The sequence below is a fragment of the Athene noctua genome, chromosome 3, assembly GCF_965140245.1.
Source record: "Athene noctua chromosome 3, bAthNoc1.hap1.1, whole genome shotgun sequence".
NCBI lineage: Eukaryota > Metazoa > Chordata > Aves > Strigiformes > Strigidae > Athene > Athene noctua.
The window spans coordinates 43,993,347-44,007,330 of record NC_134039.1 but is presented as its reverse complement, the minus strand read 5'-3'; positions in this window follow the sequence as shown (position 1 = coordinate 44,007,330).

The following is a 13,984-nucleotide window of genomic DNA, read 5'->3' as shown; positions in this document are numbered from 1 at the left end:
TACACTGAGCACAGAAAAACACAACTTTCCTCCTGTGTAAAATAAATGGTGACAACATGTAATTTTCTTCTTTACAGCACTTGCTATAATTTCCTTCCTTTCAAGCAATAGTCATTTTGATAAAACCTTCTCCATTAGGCTTGTCACTATCCTGCTACTTGCATGTAACTGTTGTATGGCTAAACATCCTAATTGTTTGGAGTGGTACAGTTCACAGGTGTTTTGTACATAAATATTTCCCCAGAACATGCTATGGAAATAATCCACTGAAGCACTTCAGTTTCAGTGATCAAAAATAATATACCTGCTGACAATGTACACAGCGTTTAATTCAAACATTACTACATGCCTGGATTCCTCTTTTGCAAATGAAGTCATATTTTCTAATTAACAGTGCTAATAAGAATATAGTTTTGTTTTACATATTATTGTTTCTGTTGTACTGGTAAAATATGACCTACTTTTCAGGGATAACTATGGCTTCAGGACAAGCTATTTCAGTTACAAGACTGGAAGAAGTTAAGAATGAACATCTTCAGTCAGGCAGCTGCATTATCATCAGCACTGGCCAAGGATGGCCAGCCATATAAACAAGAGCAGAGGAACAAGATGTGGAGACAAGGAGCTGGGAGAAGATATTCTGGTTAACCGTGGGAGATTTCCACGAGACCAAGTGACGTCAGGAAAGGATTTCCAGACTTTAGCTTGGAACCTACCTGGAACCTTAGTACTTTTTTTCCTAATTCATGGAACCTCATTTTACCTTTAAAAATAAACCCAAGTTTTCTGCTCCCTTCAAGCATTCAGATGTTTTGACCCCCTCACCATGTTTGTTTGTACCCCTCCCCACCCCCTGCTTTAGCTCTGTGCTGTCTGTGATGCTTTTGGCCAGCAAACTACAATTACTGCAGATTTACAAAAGTGTCCTAATGGTATTGCCCTTCCTTGTCCCAGCAGCCAAATCAGGAGTCACCACATTAAAATTTTAGCAGGTTTCACAGATGAGAACCCTGTTCTTTTTCACAAAGTTGAATTAAGCAGGGGGATTTTGTTGCTATGGTGTTTTTTCATAATTCTCTCTTATCTTCTCTCTGGTGCCTCCCTCTCTTCCTGTCTTCCTTTTTCTTAGCATCTTCATCTTTCCTTATTTTTCTCAAACCACTTGATATCATTTAACCACACTTGTCATTCCTAATAGGCTGCTATACAGCATCATATCTTCATGATGTAAAAGCGGGACACTGCAGTGGCCAATAAAAATATCCTGGAGTAAATGACCCTTGTTGATATAATATTCCTTTGTTGTCAAGAGAAGCAGGCAAGCACTACTGCTTCCTTCAAGTGAAGGAAGAGGAGTCTTTAACCTAAAGAAAATGGATTGATAGGAGGAAATTGGGCTGATTTATTCTTGCTTAGTCATAGGCTGTCTTGCTTTCAGTACACCTGCAATAACAAAACAGCCTTACAATTTGGAAGGGTGCACAATAAGTTTTTCTAATCAGAAAAGCAACACATTTGGTTTAAAAACATAAAACAATACTTTAAATACTCAAGAAAAATGTCAGGTAATTTCCCTAAGTTGTTTACTGATTTTTAAAATAATTCTAGAGATACTTACTAATTATGCGCTTTGAAGAATGAGAGCCTTTTATATTTTTCTTCTTGAAATTCCAATGCTATCTGAAAATTTTTTTGCTTTCTTTATTTACTGGAACCTATGTGATTCAAGTGCACTGCAGATACATTTTCTCCATGGATTTTTATTCTAGGTCTGGTGTGGAAGAGTACAAAAATGTTTAATTTCATGCTGCTGCTACATGAACATTAGCTAACTTTGGCAACTCCATAATTATCAGTGGAAGATGCTAATTTAGAGCCCTACAGGCATCTCCCAAAGCATGAAGGTTCTTTTCAAAATATGGCTGGGACCTCAGTGTGTTGAGAGCATGTCTTCAAGACTGCATACCACAAAAGTTTTATCTTAAAAGTCCACATCTAATTAAAGAGTATTGGTAGTCAGAGAAATACATGCAGTCACTGGTGCTTTTAACAGTAAAGCACACCAGGTCACATTTGGGGACAGGGAGGGGGAGACACCTATAGCCTTCAAAGGAAAAAAGATTGTTCTACACAGTGTTCACTTACATGAACTCTGAAAAGAAACAGAAATGAAACTGGAAATTGTTAAATGCAAAACTGGTCAACAGCAAGATAATGACACAAGTCAGTGAAGAAAGATTGATTTTTGTCCCCCTCATGCTGAGACAAATTTACAATTTGCTAACAGTGATTAGACAACAGGTGGAATCCAACAAGCATGATTCACACTAAAACAGTGTTTTGATAGAAGAACACTATATAATTTAGATTATGGTGTAAACATTCAGTCTTTCTGCATGAATCCACCCGTGGATTCAGCCACAACAGAAATTATGACAGCAAATAAAGAACTCCTCTGTCCCAGTCATAATCAGTCCCTTAGAAAACACACATATTCCCTCCCTTCTCATATCCCAATTTGAAAATGCTATGAACTATATCAAATTGAGAACAGAGGTGGTAATCCTCAAGGTTCAGTTACAGAGTTCCCACTTCAGTAGTCTTGCTGGAACAATAAAGTAGTTTGAATGCAAGCTTCTCCGTTTAAGTCAAGCTTGCCTCACATTCTGAGATATCTTTGATTGCTGATAGTTCTCTCACTGAACAATATGTGAGAGCTCTGGTTAGAAAGCACCAAGAGATAAGTTTATAATCAGCAGCCAGACATTTTGAGTCCAATAATTTGTTGTTTTCAAATTACTTACTTTATTGCACTAGGGGCTATAAATAAATGAGGTTGCATTTGCTAGACAGATTATAAATGAGATGAAACTACAGCTGTGCCTGTCTTTTCTATATCAACCAAGAGACAGCCCCACCGTTCCCCCAAAATACTCCACTTCTCTCAAACTGACCAGATTCACAAGAGGCAAAATCCATTATACCAGCAAGCTCCAGCTGGTAGGCAGGGACTGGATGCAATGTCAGTGTGGAGATGACCACCTCTTGTTTTGGTTTGTCACTGGAGTAAAAGCAAGCTGAAATTCATCAATCAAACAAATCTTTGCAAAGCAACATGAAGGAATGTAATTGTGGATTAAACTTTCTTCCCAGTATAAAATTCATCCTGAGGAAACCTATGCATTTTGCAAAAGCTAACCACAAAAGCTTAAAAGTGATTATACTTTTGTGTTGTCCTAAGGCTGAACTAAATTTAGAACACAAAGCATCCCTGTAGTTTCATTTGGAAGAGTTTGCTTCTTGTTCATGATTCACAGGGGAATTAGTATTTCTTATTGGCTGTGTACTATGTGCAAGTGAGACTTCAAAAACCAGTAATAAGTCTTTTCTTCTGGAAGACCCTGGAAATTTATAAGTAGGGATCATACCAGGACTCTGCAGATTTTAATCCAGTTTGCATCCTATAAAAATAGCAGTACTTCATCCCTTATGAGGCTTTGCTGTATTATACTACTGGTATAGACTGAGCTGTTGATGACAGTGTTTAAGGAGAACCATTTTGTGCAGCTGGAAAGAGAAATGTGTTTTCTCTGAATTGAGAACACGAATAACTTGAAGACAGAAGAATATAGCCAGAAAAATCAAACAATTGAGAGTGACTAAGACAATTATGAATATTCACTACCCAAAGGGACTGAAAAAACAGCAGTATCTTTACAAATCATTATTTACATTATTGTGGTATTTACTATTCAAGGAGCTACTTTCTCTTATAAACTGTGAACAGAAATGCTTTGCTACTGAAAATACATAATCAGTTAAAAGCATTGTCTACTTGATAATTTTTAAGACAGGAGAACATTGTATAACACATACTAAAAATGTGAGACAGCACAGCTCCTGATGGTGATTAACATTACAGGAAGATATGTTTACAAATTAATGAAAAGTAAATACTTACAGCTGATGCCCAGCTCATATACAGAATATACAGCAAAATATGCATTAGACAACATGTTATATAGTATCTTTGTTACATGATAATCAAAACTATAAAGCTTCTCAGTAATTTTTCTTTATAAGTTGATGGATCTCTGTAGGCAGATACCTCCCTGAATACATGGAAATCTTGAGGTGAGTCCCCAGAATAGAGCTCTTTCTCCTCCTGGCACCTGGAAAAGTCTTTCTGCTGTTAGAATTTTAGAACTAGTATGTGTGTGTCCATGTGTAGCTCTATGTTCTCCAAGAGTGACATAAGCCAGAAAAGAGATGACCATTTTCAGTGAACTGATGTTAATTCTACGTTTTTGCTATCTGCTGCTTATGACATGGTCTTCTACAGTCACTGATATTTATGACTTCATGCAATCAGCGAAATAAATTAATGGCAAAATAATGAGCTAATGAGAACTTCTGGGTAAAGAAGAACTAGGATAAAGCAGGCCAGTCTGTGGAAGACCACCAAGATGGTCAGAGGGCTGGAGCACATGATGTACAAAGAGCAGCTGAGAGAGCTGGGTCTGTTCAACCTGGAGAAGGCAGTTATGCTAAGACATTATGACTGCATACAACTACCTAATGGGCGGGTGTAGATAAGACTGAGGCAGATTTTTGGGGGAGCTACATGATGAAAGGGAGAGAAGAAATGGATACAAATTGCAGCAAGTGAAATTGTGATTAGATATAAGGAAAAACACTTCACAGTAAGAGCAGTCAAACACTGAGAGATATTGCCTGGAGAGACTGTAGAATCTGCATGCTTGGAGATGTTCAAACTCAGCTGAGACAAGGGCCAGACTAACTTAGTCTAATTTTAAAGTTGGCCTTCTTTGAGTGGGACATTGGACAAGACAGCATCCAGAAGTCTTTTCCACCCTAAACTATTTTATAGATGTATGACTCCACAAATTACCCAAGGGTTGAAGTCTGAGAAGATGTGAGATGCAAATATTTTTGTCTGAATAATATCACATCCTACGAGATTCAGCAGTATAGGTATACATTGTTCATAACTGTATAACGTTCAATTTTCAAACTGTATCTTCAAATTCTAAAGCTTGTTGAATTTGTCGTATTTTTTTCTATTTCAAATGTGCTGGAAAAAAAAACACTTTCCTTGTGAAAACAGACTTGAACATACAGCAAAAAGCTGTTAAATATTGAATCATTTATAGCCAAGTAACAAACTGCAATTAATTTCAGTTGTACATGCACAAGAATTTTATGAACTGAGGTAGAAAAACAAAGATGTATTAAATTGCATTGAAACTGATAATTACAGTTTCCAACAAAAAAAAAAAACCTGAAGCTTTTGACACTCGAATTACAGTAGAAATACACAGCTGAGAGAAAACGGCATAATATGCTAATTGAAATGCTACTTTTCCTAAAATTTCTCTCAAACTGAAATACTTCACTATTCTCATGCAGTTTATCTGTGACTACTAAAACCCAGTCTTTTTACACTTTCTGAAGTACAGTTTATTTATATAAGTACTCTTTTGTTTTCTATACTGCCTGCAGGTAGAGCAGGATTCCTTTTTATTGCATATACACTGTTTTGTCCAGAAGTGAGTGCAGTCACTTTTTCACCAAAGCTCTTTAATACATTACAGTACCTCTTAACTCTGAGTAGATGACCAGTATACATACTTGCCAGGAAATCTAGTCTAAAAGTAAAATAGGACCACCAAATGCCAATGAACAGTGATAGTGTGCTCTCCTGGGTAATGCAGTACAGAGCTGTAGTAGTTCAAAATTAATTCCTTGGGTCAGCACAAGGACTGAAAATTAACCATTTAAATTTAGGAATACCTAAATATTTTATTTCAATTGTAAATATTTTTTCGTCTTTTTCAGTTACTGGGCATTCATTCTTGGTCTAAGATACATCCAAAAATTATAGAAAGTAAAATCTAGGATTTTAGTTTGTGAGTAACAGAAGTAGTTCTCTCTGATTATCAGAACGCAGACAAAAACCCAACATTTATCCTGGACAAGAAAAATTAAAGCTTAGCATCCCAGTTCAGAACAAGGGATCTCCTATACTGAAATAATATAAGTACAGTGCAAGATGACTGCTCTCCTCCAAACCCCAAATCTCTATCCCAAAATAATTATATTTTTGAGTCTGTAACTGCCATCTAAAAAAAATTGAAAGTAACATAATAATAACTACATTTCTATGGAATTTGTCTTGTTATTATTTAATCAGTCCAGCATCTAAGTGATTCATGAACTGCTTATTTAATTTCATCTTGCAGTCATGAATCTCCAAGTTGAGAAAATTTGAAGGAAAGAAAACGGAGAAGAAACCCCTTCCCCCAAGGACTTAGTGAACACCGTCAATGACAAATGCTACCTAATTTACTTTAAAGCAGTTAAAAACTACTCAGTTCCTTAGCTTATTCAGTGCTCACTTATAGAAATAGTTGGGCACCAGTGATGTATTATGCGAAGCACTGTATAAATCCATAGCAAAAAGAGAGATAACCAGTAACTTAGAGAAATTAACTGCACAACGCAGTTGTGAAGGGAGCTAATTGAAATTTGGGAGTATTGTAAACAAGCCAGAAATTTTTTTCCATGAAGGGATAGGGATCAAGGCACTGGAATAAAGCTGCCGCATGCTCCAGGAGCCTTTATATTCATGCCAAAGTTGTTTATTTTTGTCATCCTTAAGTTCCCGACCCCAAGGCCAGGAAAACTGCCTGTTATTGTTTTCCTTGTGAGATGTCCATCAGCTTGTGTAGTTGGGTATGCATTAATACATATGCACACGCACACACAAACATATGCTCATGTGTGCATTATGGGCACTTGCATGCATAGCATTCAAGACTCCACATTCACCTTAAAAATACCTTGTTAGTCACAATTCTAAAAAAAAGACTATTTCTCTAATGTTTCAGCAGGGTGATCTTAGTAAGACCATTAAACAGTTACAATGAGTTGGAACTTAAAATAAGCAAATGGAGGAAGAAAATTTGCACTGCAGTTTAGTGCAGAATGAGCCCAGACAGCTACAGCATCATGATCTGTAGAAGAGTGATACCAATTTCCCAGGGAACAAAAATGCTGCGCCCACCTTTCTTCACTGCCTTTTATTGCCTATTCTCCCATCCAGTTAAATGGCAAAGGAAGATGGATGAAGAAGGTAGGTGGAGAGAATACTGCTGGAGTAAATGGTGCAGCTCAAATTCTCCTCTTTTTCTATCCCTAACTTTTGACTGGAGATGTACATGGCTTTTTTAAATTTAAAAAAATGTAAACTCTTTAGAGCACCTGATTACGTTGCTCTTAAGTTGCATATTTTTTTTTCTGCCTGCTTTCATCTACCTTTCTGTATCAAACATAAATGTGACTACATTACTTTATAAGGCACAGAGAGATCCTAGTGATACTTTAAGACACGAAAACCTATAAAAGCCAAAGCACATTTTCTCTATTATTATTGTAACCTCAATAACAGCAAAATACAATACTGTTAGACAGAATTTTAAGAAATTATGAGATTTTTTTCCAGATCATTCTATAACTATGCTTGCTGCAGGGACATGTGAAGCTTCAGAACATATGTATTTTGCTGAATAAGAATGCTAATGGTACTGCTAGTACTGATGTGACTCTAAAAGGTAGTGACAGAGTCTTGGTAGTGAACAAAAAACAGAGAGGATGAAAGAGGCCATGTAACAGGGACTTTGTATAAAATGAAAAATAATTATTATGTGGAAAATCGCTGGGTTTCCTTCAGTTTCTGCCTTCTTTAAGATAAATTCATGTTGACAAATTACAACAAATGCTCACTGTATACTTGTGGTTTAACAGAAGCTAGAGATGATCCAATGCAATCTTTCTCCACTTTGTAAAATCATTGGGTTGCCTTACCGATCATCTGTACATGTAATAGTGCATTAGCTAGCAATAATTACAAGTACTCCTAAGAGTACCTGATAATTTGTCTGGAAAGGGTCCACTTTATGTACCAGTGAGACTTCTTTTTGATGGTTTCAGGCTATCTGCACAGTGAGAGAGTTTCAGCTGACTGTTTCAGGTGAGTTATAAACTCAGATGCTCATCAAGTAAGAAGGGCTCTTTCTTATGTCTCTGAGGCCCTGTAGCTGGTCATTGACTGGGAGACTGATAAAAGACCAGTATAGAATACAGCCTGCAGCCATAACTGTGGGGAACAGCAGCATTATTCTAAGTGGAAGTGGGTATTATACGTATCTTCTGCTGGGGGTCAGGGAGATGCACAAACCAGCTGAGAAATCGAGAGAGAATAATTCAGGGAGGCCATGAAAATGGTTCATCCAGAAAGACCCAGGACTAGAAATGTGAAGGATCTCCTCAAAGTAAGTTCTGACTCAACCCTTTGGTATGAAGGTATGAGCAAATGGGAGTTAATGTAGAACAAAATGTGGAGAACTGGAGAGAATTTTTGTCGTACCAAGAATTTCTTTACTGCTGAAAGCAAAGGCCAGACATCTTCATGACTGGACTGAGAACTGCACTTAGAGGCTCTGATAGAACCCTTTCAGAGCAGAAGATGAAAGTACTTGAGCCAGTATGATTGTGTCACATCCTCATCAACAAGTCAGTGCAGGTGACTTTGACAGTTCTGGAAAAGCATTTCTCTATGAAACTGTTTTCTGTGTCTTGCAGGCAAAGTTTTGTATATACACATTCTGTATTTTTACCTCCCAACTTGTAATATTTAGTTATAATAAATGGAATGAGTTAGACTGTTATTTATATTCAGTCAGGTCTTTTATTACACTATACTGAGTGTGCAAAGATATTAACTAACCCAAAGTGAAAGCTGTACTTGCTAAATATCTGACTACAAAACCAGGCAGCTTTGTTGAGACAAGAACAAACTTGTTTATGACCAGAGAAAAGGATATTATAGTGAGATGTGTGATTCACTTCTGTGGTAGTATGACAAACATAAGCTTGAAAGATTCTTGCCCAAGATTGCTAATCAGGTAAAGATTTTGATTTTTGTGGGTGTACCTGTGTGCCTGTTTTACAGTTCCACTGAATTCATTGGTCTGACTGAAGGATCAGGATCTGAATTTGACAGAATCCAGAAAAAAAAACAGGAAAACTAGAAAATTCAATAATCATTTCAGCAGTACTTCTCTTATTGGTCTGAGATTATTAAGAACATGACTACCATTGCAGAAGGTAGCAAACTGTAAAGGACTGACTGGGGTTCAAGAGAAGGGAAGGTCTGCCTGAGCACTGTTGGCTGAGAGATCATGAAATAGCAGGGGAAATAAGATGTGTGCACAAGCAGCTGTTCAGAACCTTAGAAGTGATGATGGAATGAATGTCAATCACTTACATGAAAAGCTATAACCCAATTTCCTTATCATATTCACAAAAAAATGTGGAAACTTCATATTTTGCAATCTCCAAGTCCAACCTTATTATACAGGGACTGTCACACTGAATAAATCAGAACTGTTTAAAACTCTGTAGGCTGTTCGCACAACTCAAGGCCACCTGTTCTTGGTTCTGGTGCCTTTCTGCGACGTGCTGTAAACACAGCATTCCCAAGGTCAGCAGCTGTAAGACTTGGTGGCATGGCTGCCCTCAGTTACATGCAGTTGTAGTCAGAGTATATTACCGCTCACAGAGTGGCCCTTCAGGCCCTCAATGAATAAATGTTCTCTGTGGATAGGAGCTGTACATTCTAGGACACCACATTTATAAAGCAGTTGCTTATTCTATGCTTACTTTTATGTATGAATATATAATCAAGGAAAGAAAGAAGAACAGTGATGCAGTTTAAAAGCTACAGTAAGAGAATTTGTGCTACAGAAAGCAGAAAGGCAGCCTTTTCATCTAGGTTTCTGAAGGCTTCATTGTAAACTTAAAACCTTAGGAAAAGGACGGAGCAAGCCTGCTAAATGCACTGCCCAGAAATAGAGCAGAATTCACTTAGTTCTTAACAAGTGAAATTAACTCTGAAGCAAAGATGGACTTTTAGTCTATGTTTTCACTGAAGAGCTGACACAAGAAAGTGAGTGGTCATTCCACTGACTACACCTCCAGCAGAACAAAGCAATTGTACAATGAATTCCTGAAGTGCAACCAACTCAAGTTAAAACCACCATCATGCTTCAAGAAAATGTTTTTTACATGTAATTATACTCAGACCTGATTTCAGTTATAACCTAACTCTCAACCTGCAGTAAAAAAGAAGCAAGGACCAACCTACACTAACCTTTTTGTTTGCAGAACATCAGATTTCACTCATTTGTTCCAGCGGGTATACTATGAACTGAATATGGACTCCAACTGTTTGTGCTGCTCCCAAGACAGAAGGCACCAGCTAGAAGATCCTGGTGACATATGCAAGATCCTTTCTTACTTTCTTGATGGGAAGCTGAGCTCATATCTCACCTGAAACAGTCCATTGAAACTCTCTGTGCAGATAGTCTGAAGCCATAAGAAAAAGATCTCATAGGTGTGCTATTTAAAGTGTCCTTTTCCAGATGAACAGTTTAGCATCTAGGAGACCTAAAGAGGAGGGTTCTGTTAGTAAAATAGTTATAACATGTAAAGTTTGCTAATGTGGAAGTAAAAACAGGGAGTACACTTATACCTAGCCTAAGAATTCCATAGTAAATGTTAAAAATTAAGTACTGTTGGCATATGCTCCATCAATGCCCTTACTGCCTTGCCAAAATAGCTAACCAATCTTTTTCTTGTTCAGTCTGATCTGGTATGAGTGTTAGGTCTCAGTGCATATGTTACAGGCTTTATTGGCGCTGTAAAGCTGGCAAGAGGATCCAGTCAGATTCATAAGCACTATCCTTCTGACTCCAGAGCATCTGTATACTGTGGGCAGACTGTTCAGAGAACATGTAAACTACTTATGCATCCAAACGGGAAGTAAGATCCATGCCAGTTTTAGCATGTGGTTTGTGAAATGCAAATTAAAATAAAAGGTTGAACATGGGCTTCTCATTCTGAAGTATCCTGGTGAATGCGAAGATATCTGAAAGACACCTCTTTGCCATTAGATCCAAACACTGCCATTATAGCAATCACTTTATCAAGTCCTAAAAGGTGCATAGAGCTCCATCTTTCTGGGAAGGCTGTTCTAGATCCTTGCCAGTCTATTCCTTGTCTGTTTGCCTTTTTATGAACAGAAAACTTTAGCCTATTACTGGTGCCACTCATTAATGAAGTTATCAGAGAAAATCAGACCCTTGGAAATACTGCTAATAAACTTCCTCCAGCCTACTTCTGTTCTTCATCACTACTCACGTCTATCTGTCTTGGATAGGTCTTTTTAGTTGCTTTTAGTTTACCTTTCAATAGCTGGCCTCTCTAACTTCACTGATAATTTTACATTTGATTCAGTTATCCAGTGCTTCACATATTAATGCAGTTAAAATCTGTGTTGAATTAGTCTAGAAAATGCATTATCAGAATACTGCTTTTGGTCATTTTTTGTCACCAGTTTTCTTGTACCCCTAATGTCTTAATGAGCTTTCTTTTACTATTTGTTCTAATATCATACATGAAGACAAAATAGCAAGTTTGCACTTGCCTGAATTACATTTAATCTTTACTGAATATATCACTACTATTTTTCTATTCTCCAAGCATATAGTAACACTTCTTACTGAGAAGATTTGTTAAAAATACACACTATCAAATTTGTAAACTCATATGACATTTCTATCAAAATTGGTGGAAAGTATCTATACCCATTTTGTTTGCATTACCCTCTACCTTTGCCCTACTAGTTTATATCACAGTCCTGTTTTGAAAAGTAAAAAAATTATTTGTGCTACCAAAGATCTTATTTTCTTCCTACTGCGTGGAACCCCAGGTATTTCTGTTCTCTTTTTACTTGTATTGCTGGAGAATCTTTTATTATTTTCATATATTTCTCAAATCCTTTCTTGTCCCTGCACTTTTTGACCTCTTAAACAAGTATTTCTTTGCTAATCAGTCCTTCTTCCTTGCTGAATATGCTTTCTGCTTGTTCTAAAGTGCCCTTTGTGAAGTAATCATCCAGACAGCAGATCTGTAGCCTGCAGGTTTTTTAACCCCGTGTTGTTTGGAATATAAATTCTAGACAGTTTTACATCCATCAACTGGAAGGAATTTAAATCTTCCTTCACATGTGAGTCCTGGTGTCCTCAGCCTCATTGTTAATATTGAGTGATTTCTTCGGTTTATCAAGTTTATCCAAGTTTGTCCTTTTGAAAAAGAATACTTTTAAATCTTTTTTAATCTTTCCAGGCATTTTTTAATCTAAAAAATTTGTTTTAATGTAAAGTTTTCCTTTAAAAAGTTCATTTCTAAAGCCATAAATACACATGATAAACAAGGGTAAGGAAACACCAAGTATTTCCTCAGAGGTCAGTTTAAATCAAAAATAAAATGAGCTCCTCAGCCAGCCATTCAGAGAATCTGTGAGAAAAATTTAAAATAGCTTTTAACTCTTCAATGATGTTTAACTTCACTAGCTGATACTCATTAAAACCTACTCTTCGCTCTATAATCCAGGATGCATAGGTAAGTTATGAATTAATTGTTAATACTATGAGTTAATTCTACAGAAATTAAAACAAAAACAATTTTTTCCCTACTGAAAAAAGGCCTCTATAAACTGCATGTAAAAGGCTACGGAAGTCTGATTGTTCACTGCTTTCCTTGGTGTAACTCTTCAAAACAGATGTAAAGTATGAAACGAGCATGATAACATTCAGTATTTCCTTTGCGCTCTCTGCACAGTTGATCCGTAAAGATGAAAGGATTTGGATAATTTGGGTTGTAGGAGATAGGGATGAGTTAAAAAGGTATCTTTTTCTCTGAGGAGAGTGAACATAAGGGAGAGCCTGTAAGTTAAAAACCAAAGACTTCTTTAGAGAGATTTGTGGTCGATAGCTGCCAAATAGTATCATATATATTCCACACTCATTTCTGGCAACTGGGTTCTAACTAATTCTATAAAGCAAAATGATAATAAAAATGAAACGTTAAAAAAGTCTTTATCAACCATCAGGTAATCTGCTGCTTGAAGGAAAGGTCTATTACTGTGAGCATCAACCCTGCTTTCTCCCTGTTCTTTGCATCAGGAAAAAAACCCAGCCAATGTCAGGCTAACTGTGATCCATCTACCTTTGCTGTCCTCCTCCCATTCCCTTATGACCATGCCTGTTGTGCAGTACCGGAGCTGAAGGTAATCAGTTTAGCACATGAATAAGATTTGATTATTTTTGTTTTACATAGGCTATAAACCTGTCCAATCTGTTTTAAAAATCCTTTCAGTGTTCAATTCACTTAGCTTTCACTGAATTGAATTCTCTGACTGAAATATATTAAGCAACTGGCGTTAGAACAGGGGTGACATTTTTATTTTTTCACATCTAACTGCAAAGCTCTCTTTCTTTCTTGGAATAATTCTTCATTAGAAATATGAGGATTTGGTACAGAGTTTCCCCTCAGCATTGCCCCTGAGATTTTTAATCACGTACCAACCTAATATTACTTGAGTGGATTGTGTATGATACTATCCTTTACAGTTTGGTTGTGGTCTCCTGTTGGCTGGCACTGGTGAATGGGTTACAGGCAGAAGCTGCTGGTTTGACAGCCAGTTCTGTTTAAGGAGATGGTAACTGTAGGGCAATGAATGCCCAATAAAACAAGCTAAAATCAACAGGGGATCCCTAAACAAGAGCCTGCTATGTTGAAATAGAGGCAGTCTCTAAATAAACTCCAAGAGGTTTCTAGCAGCCAGGATGCAAGTGGAAGTTGTCTTCCTTTGGAAGTTTACATAATCATTTAATTTAATCCTTCCTGTGGTGTTTCCCAGCCACTGCTTTAGTTCTTTGATCATAATAAGCTAGGACAAATGTCAGGAAATATGAGTCTACAAAGTGATGTAAATCTTGTTCCCTATTGGACATGTGACTATGAGCATTATCTTCATGATATTTTCTTTCTCTTTTAT